The sequence below is a fragment of the Aphis gossypii genome, chromosome 1, assembly GCF_020184175.1.
Source record: "Aphis gossypii isolate Hap1 chromosome 1, ASM2018417v2, whole genome shotgun sequence".
Taxonomy (NCBI): Eukaryota; Metazoa; Arthropoda; class Insecta; order Hemiptera; family Aphididae; genus Aphis; species Aphis gossypii.
In genome coordinates, this window is record NC_065530.1 from 43,364,234 (window position 1) to 43,378,871 (window position 14,638).

Genomic DNA, 14,638 nt, shown 5'->3' on the forward strand with positions numbered 1-14,638 from the left:
TATCTTAATAATATTATTATATATTCAATATAACAAAAAAACCAATTTCTTTCACTCAGAATTGTAGTTAGTTCCTAGATTTTTTGTTTAATCTAATTAGCATATCTTAATCTTCATTATTATTGTACTAAAATTTCATATGGGAGTAATTAATTATTTCCCTAAAAATATATTGTATTAAAATTATATCTAATAATTAAAATATTAGGTGAATGGTATTTAATAATTTATTTTAGTAATTATGCCATGTAACAATTATAAATATTTTTTTAAAAAGATAGGTATTCAAGATACATCCCCATATACTGTTTTCTTCTTATAAACATAAAAATATTAAACTAAAAAAAAAAATTAGAATTGTATTATGAAAATACTTTTTTCACCTAGCATTATTTTTTAAGTTAATATCGTTATAATTAATTGATGTAGGTATGTTTCATAATTAAAAATAAGCCTACTTTTCATTCCATATAATGTTCAATAGTAATAAATATGATGCGGTACGTGGTCGGACCAACGTGAAAGATATTAGAACATGCCCTTTAGTTTCCTGGCCATGTGTTTTCCTGTTCATGGTTATCTAAATCCAACAGAAGGGGTAACAGACGTCATAACTTTAAAAAACCCTTTCGGTTATTAATTATGACGAAATAAATTTCCGCACGGCCATCAGGGACATTCTTTTTATAGAACGTGCATATATCATGTCAGTTTAGTAATATGATTTACACGCTTCTTTTTATAAAATGCCATATTTTTTACTACCCTTTATAATATAAAAGCGGAACCAATATCTAAAAAAAGTGGTGTACCCTCTCTATAGTAAAATACTTTTAGTTTGGATAACTATTTAAAATGGTATACAATGTTAGAATCATAATATTCAAGTAGGTTATATATTATAATATACAATTATCGTTGTAATTCAATAGTCCTTTTCCTTTTTTATATATTTTTTTTTATTTAAAAAAAAAGTAATAATTATTCAAAATATGGAGTATAAAATATGAAATAATAAAATTCAAAGAGCTCGATGAACTCTACTAGACTAATTAAAATTTGGTATCTTAAACTCACGTCTTCAACTATATTATGGAGACTAGATACTTCACTAATTATCCGGTATACCGTTATGATATGTGTAGTCCGAGATGGCCTCTATAATAAAACAATACTGCTGCCTGCTTATTGTATGTGTAATGATAGTAATTATGATTAATTAACCTTCCCAAAATGGTTTGTGTGTTTTCCTTTCGGGAATCTATTACCAAAAATACAGTCAATAATCCAAAACGTGAAGTTTAAAAAGATAATTTTCTACCTAGTAATTTTCTACATTATTGATATATATAAAATCATTTGTTTTGGTTAGGCAATTCTTATGTAGAATTCAATTTACGTACCTAATTGCATACATTTGAGTTTTGATTTGTTTATTCTTTAATCCTTGTAATACTCCACATAATATATTATAGTAACTATGAAGACCAAGTTGATTATAAAGTAATTGTATTATCTTTTGATTATAAAAATAGATAGAACAAGGAAATGAAGGACATATTATCATTTAATAATGTGTAATGTATAATAATTATAATTTATTGCGTATATAGTCTATTTAAGATAAGTTTATAATATATGCAGATACTCTAAAAACATAGTTTATGAAATAACCATGTTTACAAAATAAAATAAAAGGGTATATCATCGATTTAAAATTTGAAATTTAAAATACAAATAGACGATATTCATAAAATCGTAAACAAATTGAAACGTAGGTACCTAACCTTTAATTTAATTAGTATTATAAGATATTTAAACATGAGAATTTCATTGAGAAAAAATTAAATATTTTAAGAGTTGATTTAAAACAATTATATATTTAGCTAATTTTTATTGTAATAAAGTATCAAAAATTTAATATGTTACCTAGTAAGTAGTATACAGTATAATTTTTTATTATTTCAATTAAAACATTCAATATTTTTAAAAAAAATCATCTCCCACGATAATAATTGTTATTATATGAAACAATGAAGAAGGTCAAAAGGTTCATTAACTTCAGACATGATAACAATAAGGGAACTCGGCTATAGGAAAAACGTTTGAAATATGGAAGGCCAATTGTATGTAATAATTTTTAGTTCAAATTGTAGACGACATTCAAACTCAACATATGAAATATATTGAATATATAGGCATTATTGTTATTGTTATACTAAATTGCAGCTATAATGATGGGTCGAGTATTGTGTATCGATTTTTTGGAGTTTACGTCGTAAAAACGTTATCACTGTTTTAATTATTTTTTTGTTTATATGCATTTAATATAGGAAAATAAAAAAACGCTTAACACACTATATTGAGGAGTTATAATAACGGTATAGAGTGTCCTACCACTTCTTAGTTCTTAAGATATATGAGAATTGAGAATGAATAGTTGTACGATTTTTTTGTTATTGAAATTGTTAATATAGAATTTATTGAATTATAAATGGGTTTTAGTTTAATACATATCTAGTTACTGAAAATATATAGGTACTTGTATTGAAATACTTTAAATCAGGGATGGGAAAACTTTTTAATAGAAGGTTAATAAACTCAGCTTTTTTTTTTAAAAATGTGATTAATTTATAGTAAAATTATTATTACTGTATTATTATAATAACCTAATTTTATGAAATAAGCTATGTATATATAAAGCTATTTACCTATTTTTCTGTATATATCTGTTATACCACAATATAAAATATTTATTTTCTTTATTAATTATTAATCAATTTTATTTTATTATGATTTTAGGGTCAGATGGTTAGATGAAAAATAGAAATAATTTACAGTACCTATAGACACTTAACTTATTGTTTATAATTGTTTTATCCTTTACATAATAGTTGCTTTAATTTTTAAATTCTATTTTAATTAAAATTCAATTATATTATGGATTGATAGTACAAATTAGCAATTATATACCTTTATTATTTATAAGTTATTACATCATACATGAAACATAATTTAAAAGTCTTTTATATTTTAAAAGTATATTACTGAACAGTATTTTTTACTTTTAAAATAGATTTAATACTATATATTACATTCCATCTGTTTTTGTTCTTAAGACATAAAAAAAATCAATACTATTTATTGATTATTATTTGAATATCTCCTATGATAGGCTTTTTAAATATTAACAATTTTTAATAAAAAAATGTATGGTTTTGGTTTGAAAAGAAGTTTGCTATAGGAAATTTCTCAAATTGCATAAAAATTATAAGTATTTCAAAATAAAGTCTGTATAATATAGTGTATTTATTTAAAATTTAAAATAAAAATGCTTTTGAGCATGCTTGGAGTATCATCCTGTTTATATAGTATATACAATATACATACATAATATATATGTTATTTTCTTACTTCGTCGTCACTGTACCTAGTACCTATTATATGAAGTATGTGTACGAGTGTATATATTGTATTCACAAAGATCAATGTTGAGGTACAGAATCGATTCGATCGCATTTACCAAGGTTTTCTTTTTACCTATTCCCCTTTTATCTTTCTATGTATTTATTTGAAATTCCGGAAACCAAAAACTCAGTTTATTTTATACATGTATACGGTATACCTACATTAATCACGTACCAAACACACAACTTATGTATATATGTATACATACATATATACATAAAATCCGTCCGAACAACCCTTCTGTGGATTTCAACTTCCCAGATCAGCGGGGTACCTGTTCATTCCTTGAAAACATCGATGACATGTACACGTCTTTACCTTTCAAAAGGATAATACACCCAAACATGTCAATAACTGTTGGTTTTCTGCATGGCCCACACACAAGGTGTGATATGTGTCAGTTTTCTTTTTATCTGTGCCAATTGTCAGCCTACATGTTCATGAACAAATGTAAGTACTAATATCATAACATAAGTCATACAGAAATATTATATACAATATACATTTACATTTCTGGGGACTATCGTATACTGCTCGGCGACCAGTGACACACAAAAGGAACATGATATAAGGTATTCGATTTTATTTTAAGATTTATAATCGAGACGGACATTGATGTGTCTGAATAAGAACTGGAGAATATGTTCGCCCCGGAGGCGGATAGGTAGGTACTCCATACACACAATAATATACAATACGAGGAATTAATTAAAAAATGGCCCACCACGGGACATATTTTCCCATGACCACTCTACTTACCGACTGGCGAAACAGTTTTTTTTCATGCCGCATTCTGTTTTATTATTATTCTTTTATTATTATTATTTTTTTAAACTAAAATAAAACACGTATTTATAGCAATGGAGTAGTTATAAATTATAATTATGTTGGTCACTCATATTAAAACCGTATTTATAAAGGAAAAATATGTACACATTTTAGAATGTGGTAGTAACTATAAGTACCTAACTAATAAATCATTTAAACTTTTCCCCGTCGATATTATTTTAGTTACTATTTAGTTTTATAATATATTTTTGATATTTTGAACACTGTTTATTTGTGTTACATTAGGTATGTTTTTTTCAGAAATATATTTATTAGTAAATAATATTAAATATACTCACTATATTTTATTATTATTCATTGATTTCATTTACTATGGGAAATAATTAGTGAGTGACCAATCTTTCTCAGCTTAAAAATTATCAATAAATTTATTCAATAAAAATAATTTCAAATATTGTAAATACATTTTAAATAAATATTTAATACTCAAAATAGTATTATTTACTTATTTTTAACTTAAGAATTTGATGCATTTACTAAAATTCATTTAAAAAAATATAAAGAAGAATAATTGATGTGAAAAATTGATACCATTTGCATACTTACCTAGTTAATATTGTGGCTATGATTTTTCACCAAAAATATAGATAGAATTTTTCTTTCCCTCAAAACTAACTACATATTGTTGCAAATCGATTGATGGAAAACTTAATTCAGAATTTTATTACATCCACCCAAATATTTTTTTCATTAATTGTAAAAAATACCTAAGCAGCAAAATTTATACCAGTCTACCGTATTAATATTTATTTTTTTTATTACTTATAAACTTTATAACTTCAACTTAATATTTGAAAAATCTATTATTAATTATTATATCATAGCTATTTTATTATTGTTAGTATTAGTAAATATATCTACTTGTATTATTATGGTTTATTGCTTATACTTCTATATATAAATTAATTAAGCTACACTAGTGAAACTGTTATAAGTTTAATCTAAAATACATTTTTAACTATAATTGACAAAGTTAATCTTAATAAAGTTTTTATTATTAAAATTAAATTTTATCTAATTTAACTCGTAAGTTACTTGTAAACCACATAAGAACCAATTCGTATAAGTTACCTAAACTACCGAAACTATTTCGGCAGTTGTGAGCTAACTTTAGACGTCCATTTCAAATAATAACAATGATAGCAAAACAATATTAACATTATTTAACTTATTCCAACCTATCTTGAAGAACATAAAAATCATAGTTAAAATTGAACAATTTTACGGTATATAGAGCGTTTGGAGTTATTGTAGATACATAATATTTCCTAAAGCCTAAAGGCTAAAATAAAGTATTATTTATGTATCTAAATATATTATATTCGGTGTTTGTTACCATTTTTATTCTGCAACTGAACACGCTCCGATTTCATAAATCTCATAAACAAAATTACTTAAACTGTTTTTCTCACAAATAGGTATAGTTACTTATAAAATTAAAATACATATTTGGTACTCTGCTTCATTGAACTCTTAACTGTACCTAATTAAGAATATATAAATTATTCACTTAATAAAAATTGTCATATTATGTGGGTTTCTTTTAATGTTTTGAACATAACAAAACGTTAAAGAATAGGATTTCTAAGTATAACAACATTGAATTATTAGATTTTTATTTATGAATTAAATAGTTTCATCATAAATACATAAAAATAATAATAAATGTACAATAATTACATTTTTTTAACACATTTTATAATGATTTTTGTTATCTATAGTTATGATCTCTTTAGTTTTTACACGATATATAATATGGAGGCTTCAACCTACATCATTGGGTTGTTTTTGTTCCTATTTTGTAAAGAACAATTTATTCTTTTTTTGATTTGAAGTTTGTTATAAAATTGTTTAGATTGTTTCTAGATAGGTATAATGTACAAAGTGACAAAACGTATAGTATTCTAATGTGACATTAACATTTAGACTATTATGTAGGTAAACTTACATTTAAATTTTTATAGAACAATATAATTATAAATATATTATATAAATTATAGTTATTTACTTAGGTATACAATTATATATTATGAATGTCATGTAATATTGAACTGGAAATTTTTTTTACTATACAGTATCTAATACATATTATAGTACATTAGCTTACATTGGATTACTGTTATAATAATTTGCTTTAGTTATGTCAATATCATAATGTTTTACAACAATTATTATGTTACCTATTATTACACGACCTATTTAAAGTAGGTTTAACTGTAATTACATGCAATATTGGTAACAGCATGTGGATTAAATTCATTTATTTTTCATTTTAATAGATAATTAAGAAAAATTTGTTGTGAAAAATACATAGTTTAGTTATTACCTTCATGTTTATACATTCTTATCTACACATTTTAGTTGTTTTAATAATTACATTGTATATGGTTTATGTAGTGCGAAAAGGAAATCCGTTATTTACACACGAAGAAAAATTAAAATTATAATAAAATCTATTTATTATCATAAAATTGAGGAGTTATAATTAGTTACTAAAGTTAAAAAGTAGAGTTCAAAAATTTAAATAAATAAAATTTATTTTTTGATAGTAGTAATCAATAATTTTTAATAGTTAAATGAAAAAAATCTTAAAAACACCTAAAGTTTTCAAACCGACAACATTAATCGTTTTCAGATAATCAAAAAAATTAAAACACAGATAAACTTCTTCCCAATGCAATTAAAAATTTTGGTAATTCTGATGTAAATATCGAGGGAGTAAAGCAATTCCACTCAAAACAATTTTTACCTCTGTTACGAGTCAAAGACAACTCATACAGGTGTTACATCTTTTTAAAACAGTTAGATTATTAAACCAGGAATCAGGATCTATACGTAAGCTTTGATTATTCGTATTATTGAATAACATAATTATTCTGAAGACATGATATCTGTATTAACTAAACCGTATTGAATTCACTACAATATAGTCGTAGTACGATATACCAAATTTGTAGAATGTATACTGCTAGTTTTATTATTCCAGTAAGACAGTAAATCAACTTTACTGATTAACTGATCACCAAATTTGAAAGGAAGGTAGTAAGAATACTATAGTCGTGTGTTGACCTTTTTTATTGTTATTATTTTAATTTAAAGGGAGATATAAGCATTTTTCTATTTTAATATCTTATTTTGCTTTAAAATTAAAATAGGTATTAAATAAAATCTAAGAGAACACTAATAAATAAAATAATATTTTTATACTTAAATTTTATAATAGATAAACATACTTTATTATCAAAACATTTAATAGATTCAGCTAAATTTGAATTTGCAATGTTCTATGTTTTTAAGATGAAAACAATATAATATGCGGGCATTACGTCTGCAGGGTTGAATAGAATAAGCCTAAAAGAATAAATAACGAGTAATTGACACTTTACGATTTCCAGATATTAATAGGTTTTCTAGATCACGTTTTGGAATGTGATTATATACTGTATAATGTACACTGAATAATACGTGTGTATGTGCTATAAAACCACTATAACCAGTAGACTTCGGGTGCCTCGAGCTTCTTCTAATAGTACCCGCAGAGGTCGATTAGGTCGAACTGCAACGCCTGCAATCGTACCATACGGGTATTAGCCATATCTGGAAGGTAGGGTACATAATATAAAGTATAGCTATACAATATATTATAGTCTTACATAACCCTGTGTGTGGTATATATTGTGGGAAATTCGATACCTGAAGGAAGTAGGGAAATGAAACGGTTACCCGGAAATCTATCCCTAACCCTTTTGATAATAATTTATATAGACCCAATAAATTGCTAGATAAGTTTCATAAAAATTGAAATGTACCATACACGGTATAAATATATAACGGGATAACAATTGTTATACAAATTAGACTATATTGTAAAGGTTTTTGGTAAATTTTTTAAGTCAAGACAATATCGAACACGCTTAGCAGCAGATGCGATTACGAAAAAAAACAAATTTAGTATACTTCGTTTAATTAAACCATTTTTAGGAGTATCATGAAAATTAAAGTTTTTTTTTCGTAGTGGAAATAGTCGTAGCGGTATTTGGTGTGCTGCCAATTTACGTACAGCTCTACAAATTTCCAAACGAGAGTGATGAGGCTATAGTAAACGTTACGTTTAATCATTAGCTGGTAACTAACAGTTGAGTTATTCATTGACGATATTCATTGCCATCGTGGAAATATTCAAAATTGTTCGTTTGAAAATAGAAAGTTGATTAAAAAAAATTCGAAGGAGGAGTTCAGTTCTTCCAATTGTGGGTTGAGCCTGTTCTTGATTGTATTATATTCGATAATACCTATGTATTATAAACGTTTTAAACATTACACAAAGTGGAAAAATCTCTGTAGAAAAAAACAACTATAACCAATAACGAGCGATTTCGTTTAAGCCGACCGCTAATTACTATTAAATAATGGCCGGGATAATTACGACACTAGCGCGTTTATATTATGAATCATGCGTTATACGCATTTCGTTGTTAAATGGTGTATACGTATATTACTATTATTATTATTATCGTTTTATACGGACAAGGGGCAGGACTACCTAAAAACGAACACGACGTTTTATGTACAATGTATATAATAATATATATTATGTATACAGTGTATATTAAATAAAAAAAAAAAAATAATAATAATTAAACGCGTGGAAAGAAAACACAATAGACAATAATAGTAATAATAGTAACAACAACAATATCATATCAATAATAATTAAATAAATAACTTACGTTCGCATTTCACACTCTGCAAACCCATGTTTGTTCATGTACATAATATTATATAGACGCTTTACACCTATATAATTTTATCTTTTATACATTTATATATCAGTGGCATTGTTATATGGTAAAAAAAGATGGGTCACATGGATATGATATTATACATAGGTACAGGTGCTTTCTTATAAATGGGTGTCGGTCTGAAACGATGTAACCATTGATACGAGTTCGCGATGTACAGTTGATAAAAGAAATAATACGCGGATTGTAAGGTTAACGAGAAGGGTCGGCCCAATTGACATTTGATTTTTAATATTTTAAAGACATTTGTTTAAAACGAATGATTGGACGCATCACGCGTGAAATATAGCGCCAAATACGGTTGTACACAAATGATTATTGTGGGATGATAATGTATACGTTTAAAAATAATTAACAATTGTAATATTGTGTACATTGTATGATGCGCTACTTTAATCTCAAATATTTTAATTATATTATAATATAATATGAGTAATAATAAATTAATAATATGTATTATAATATGTGGTATTGCAATCCGGCATCACATATTTCGGTGATCAATATTTGTAAGAAATTATGCAGTAAAGACAAAACGAACCATTAACGGAACTCGTTGTTTCTGGTCGTGTACCTACCTATATATTATAAATAGTGGTAGTCTACCGCGAGAGATATTCAAATTGATACGCACTAACATTCATTTTTATTTTAGCAGTTTTCCATGTATTATGGTAATACGGTGACTAGACCACAATTCGAATCGATTAAATAATATATCATTTACGCGATTATTTCTCGGGATATAAAAATGACAGATACTGTATCTTATATACAGACATTATAATACAGAATTACATAGGTTGTTACAAAACCCAGATAATTTCAAGCACACGAAACAGGAGTGCTGAATCATCAATTATTTAAATTAATTTATCAAAATACCGTTCGTCTTTGACGAGAATAATATAATCAGAATATTTGATTATGAGTTCCAGTTGATTAAATCGGGATTTTTTTTTTTTTTTTGAAGAATTTTGTACCTACAGAATAAATATATTTGAATAAAAATATAACATGCACTGCCTAAAAAAAAAATAACCTATAATGATAATCAAATTATATTTTGTAGTGACATTTATATAATTCTCATTAATTTCAAACATTTATTTAGTGATTATTGAATACCGGGGATGAAAATGTTACATGATTAATCTCATTAGTGTATTTGCAGCGGCCAACGTAAAAAAAAACATTTATACATTATACGTAATTAGACATTTATTTATTTTGGCTTATCAATTATTTTTCCTTGGTTTTTGCAGTACATTTTCGACAATTTACCTGTACCATTCATGTAAATAAAGAATATATGTACATATTAATGATGTAATCTGCCATGTCATAGTGAGAAACGCGATGTATACCTATCACATATACTTTATCAGGATATATGGTTTCTCTTTAATTTATGTCTAGTTCAGCACATACATTATAAAAATACTTAAATATTACTCATTTTGAAAATATGCGCGCAAAAGAAAAATAATATTAATATGTTGCGTTATAGTAATAAAAGAAAACATCCATTAAGTATTAACGTAGCAGTGTCGTTTTCAACATTAATACATTTTTTTAAACTTGTGTACCTAATAGTTCAGTATTTTGAAATTAATTAGTCACTTAGTTAACGATGACGCATAATAATACGATGTAATTTATATCATTAATAATTTTTTTAGAAAAATTGTATTATTTCATACTAATATTATGTCATAATTTATAGGTTTATGAACGTTTAAAATATTAAAGTAAAATAAAATAATTGTTCATAGACAGTCAGTCACTGCAAGTTGTTATATTAGGACAAATTTAAATAAGTAAATATAATATCTTTGATCAACAAACATTTTAAATTTATTATAGAAGTGTAGGCACGTCTTTGATTTAACAGATAATAAACTAAATAGAAATTACTTTGTACCTACCTAGTTACATTCTTGCAAATACAAGAAACAAAACATACGTGACGGTGGGTATTCATAATTTAAATGATATTTTTTTAGATTTTTTTGTGTTTCAATTATCTCTTTTATTGTAATAAAATAAACATTTTTATGAAGATTCGACATTATTGAAAATACATATTTTTAAGCCACATTATAATAGTGAAGTTTGAAGATACCTAATTTGCTCAATTTTAAAATAATAATATACTTTTATAATATGAGAATATAAAGATATTAAACAAATATTATGTAAAATAAAATACATAATATTAAATATTATAGTATACACGGCATGAATTAACTTGTATTTGATTCTATAGCAGGATCATTGCAAATATTATATAGTATATATACATATGTATAAAAAAAACACAAATTAATATTCATATGTCGTCTATAAACATCCGGTTTAAATATCATATCTGATAATTGGGCTGATGGAATATCGATGTATTTTACTTTTATTTTATTATTCTGTAATTCGAACGCGGAAATAATGTCGATTAAAAACAAAAAAATAATATTTTATCCAATTTTATTTATTCATGATAGTATAAACTATAATATTATGTACATACAATATACATACTTTATAATTTATATTGCGATTAATTTCAACGTACTCATATAGAGTAACGATTGGCTTATAAATCGAAATAGTATATTATATGCATCGTCGCGTAATAAATAATAATGTATATAAATAATATAATACGAAAAAAAACTATACATTATACTCGGCCATAAAGAATAACCTGCAGAATACCTTTAAGTGTCCGCATGCACGGACTACTGCGAAAAAAAAATAATTACATAAAAATGTTTGAAATTTTGTTTTCGTTTATATATTTTATTCACTAGCTATAATATAGGTACGTACGGATGAGAAAATATTTTTAGACATTATAATAAGTAACCTAAATGCCGCGTGGGAATGTTGAAAGTGCGCGGAGCAATTTTTCGAACGACGACGTTCAAATCGCGTCCGTTTTTCTTTGCTGCCGCTGTAAAAGTGGTGTCTGCGGACGAGCGGGTGGGAAGAACAAGGACGCCAGAGAACGCATCGGGTAAACGTCATGTATTATAATGTGTATACAATAAATATATATAATATAAATTATAATGTTAGGTAATAAAAACACACATACATATTACATATAATATATATATGTACATAATTTTATTAGTCCGTATAGTCAAACGGGACGTACACCACTGCAGTTCCGACGATATAATCTCTCTTATAATATGTACATATATATTATATATACTATATTATAATACGTACCTACCTATATTATGTAGAGAGGCGAATAATGATTTTATAATAATAAACAATATAATAATATCTAGTATATACGGAAAGCCAAAAGTCGTTATACATCTACTGCAGCAGCAGCAGCAGAGTGGTGTCTATATTGGAAATAAAAGGATTGCTCCGGCCGTGTATATATATAGTAATACCGATATAATATAATTTAAAAATAAAAAAAATATAATATAATTACCGCCGTATAGTCGTATACAGTACAATATACGTATATATATGTAGGTATGTGTGTGTGTATATATGCGGTATAATAAATACGAACCTGTAACTACAACAGATCGTGTACAGCACCACACATACGGACCGTCTCTCACCGCGTCGCGATCATGGTCTATAATATTTTCCTCCGAACGAAAATCGTTTCGAAATTAATTACATTTTTTTTTTTTTACTCCGCCACCATCCCCCGCCATACTCTGTGTCCTTCCCTCGTTGTTACTACTTCTCCGTGTTCCTACCGCGGCGCGCGCAGCATCAGAAAACCGTATATTATATTATAGGTGCGTATACAATAATATTATAGGTATAGGTGTTTTATTATTTTTTTTTTTTTTCTTAAACCCTACACAACTAATTACAAGACCATATAATATATGTTATATGTATGTACACAAACGGCATACATATATACGTATATGTTGTTTAGCTGCGCATCGGAGCTCGGGGGCACGCCCCCCCCTGGCAATATAAATCTCCCGTATGGCCGCCGGCATTGCGGCACAATCCGGCAACCGGCTTCTTCGGCGGCGGTGTGCGATGATTCAACGCGCGTCCGTAGAAAAACTCAACACACTGAATGGGAGTGTGAGAGAGAAAGACAGAGTGGGCGGGGAGGAAAGGAGTAAGAGTAAAGAAGAGATAATGAATTATCGTTTAAAAGAAAGAAAAAAAAACTAATATGAACATTTTTTAAAAACATCGCAAACGATTATAATCTAATTATATTATAATCGGACCGTCCGCTGTCCGTGTTCCGATGTGTATAATAATAACGTACGCTTACGATATTTTATGTGGTATGCAGCGTGTATACTGCGGCGTACGAGTTTAATTAGGTATCGACCACTTTGTTTTATCGTTATTAATTTTTTTTTTTTCGGGATAATGTCATAAGACACGGAGTGGCGTCGGTATCCATATCGTTCCCACCCTCCGAGTGCTCACTGCCAAAAGGGGTGGTTCGCTATTCTAAATTAAAAATAATAATAATAAGTAATAGGTAATCATAATCTCCTACCGAAGTCATCGTTCAACGCGCCTTTTTTTTTTTCGGATTATAATATAGGTGTGTTGCCGCCGCCGCACGACCGTGAATCCGAAAATAAACTCTCTGCGTTTATACGACTAGATTTTTGAGGAGAAGAAGACGTTACACGACGACGGCGACGATTATAACATTATAATAGTACGTCGCTTGCCAAGACGCTTTTGCTCAAAAGCAACAACGTTCTGCCTGAAACCAACAAACAACAACAATCATAATAAATATATCCTCTCGCCGGCAATTAAAGAAGGAGGAAATGCCACTCTTTATATGGGGTGATGATAAACTGCTATACACAGGATTATAAAATTGGTATGTATATATACCTAATATGGGATAAAAGACATCATGTCAAGTCTTTCGAAAAATTAAAAATATAATGCATACATACGAGTAGGTTACCTATTTTACAGTAAGTCCACAGTTGTCACGTCTTTTATCGTTTGCATGAGCAGTCGGCGAATACCGCCGACACAGACGTTGTGTGATAAAATATAACCATCTTTACTATTTTTACCGATTTTAGTTTTAATTAATGTTGGTAAAAAATATGTTTTTAAAACAAATTTTGGCCTTACCAATCATGTATAAGTTTTCAATTCTAGTTCTGATCAAAGTGGTAAGTACACCTTACAAATACTAACGCAAAACATTATATTTTGTTGTTATTGATTGACGAGTAAAGTTATACTTACACAATGAGAAGTTAACATATAGTTTTATAATAAATACTTGATTTTATTTAATTATTTTATATAACATTATTAATAATTATTGTAACTATTTTGATTATTAAATGGAAAGTTTTAAAAACACATTAATACATTTTCTTAAAATTGGGAGAAGGGGTAGACCCTAAAACCCCTTGTATACACCCCTAGACAGGAGAATTTGTTAGTATATATTATAAATACAGCCATACAAGAATGTTTATATCTAGGCTGTATCTTTTTGAAACATTTATATACTTATTTTA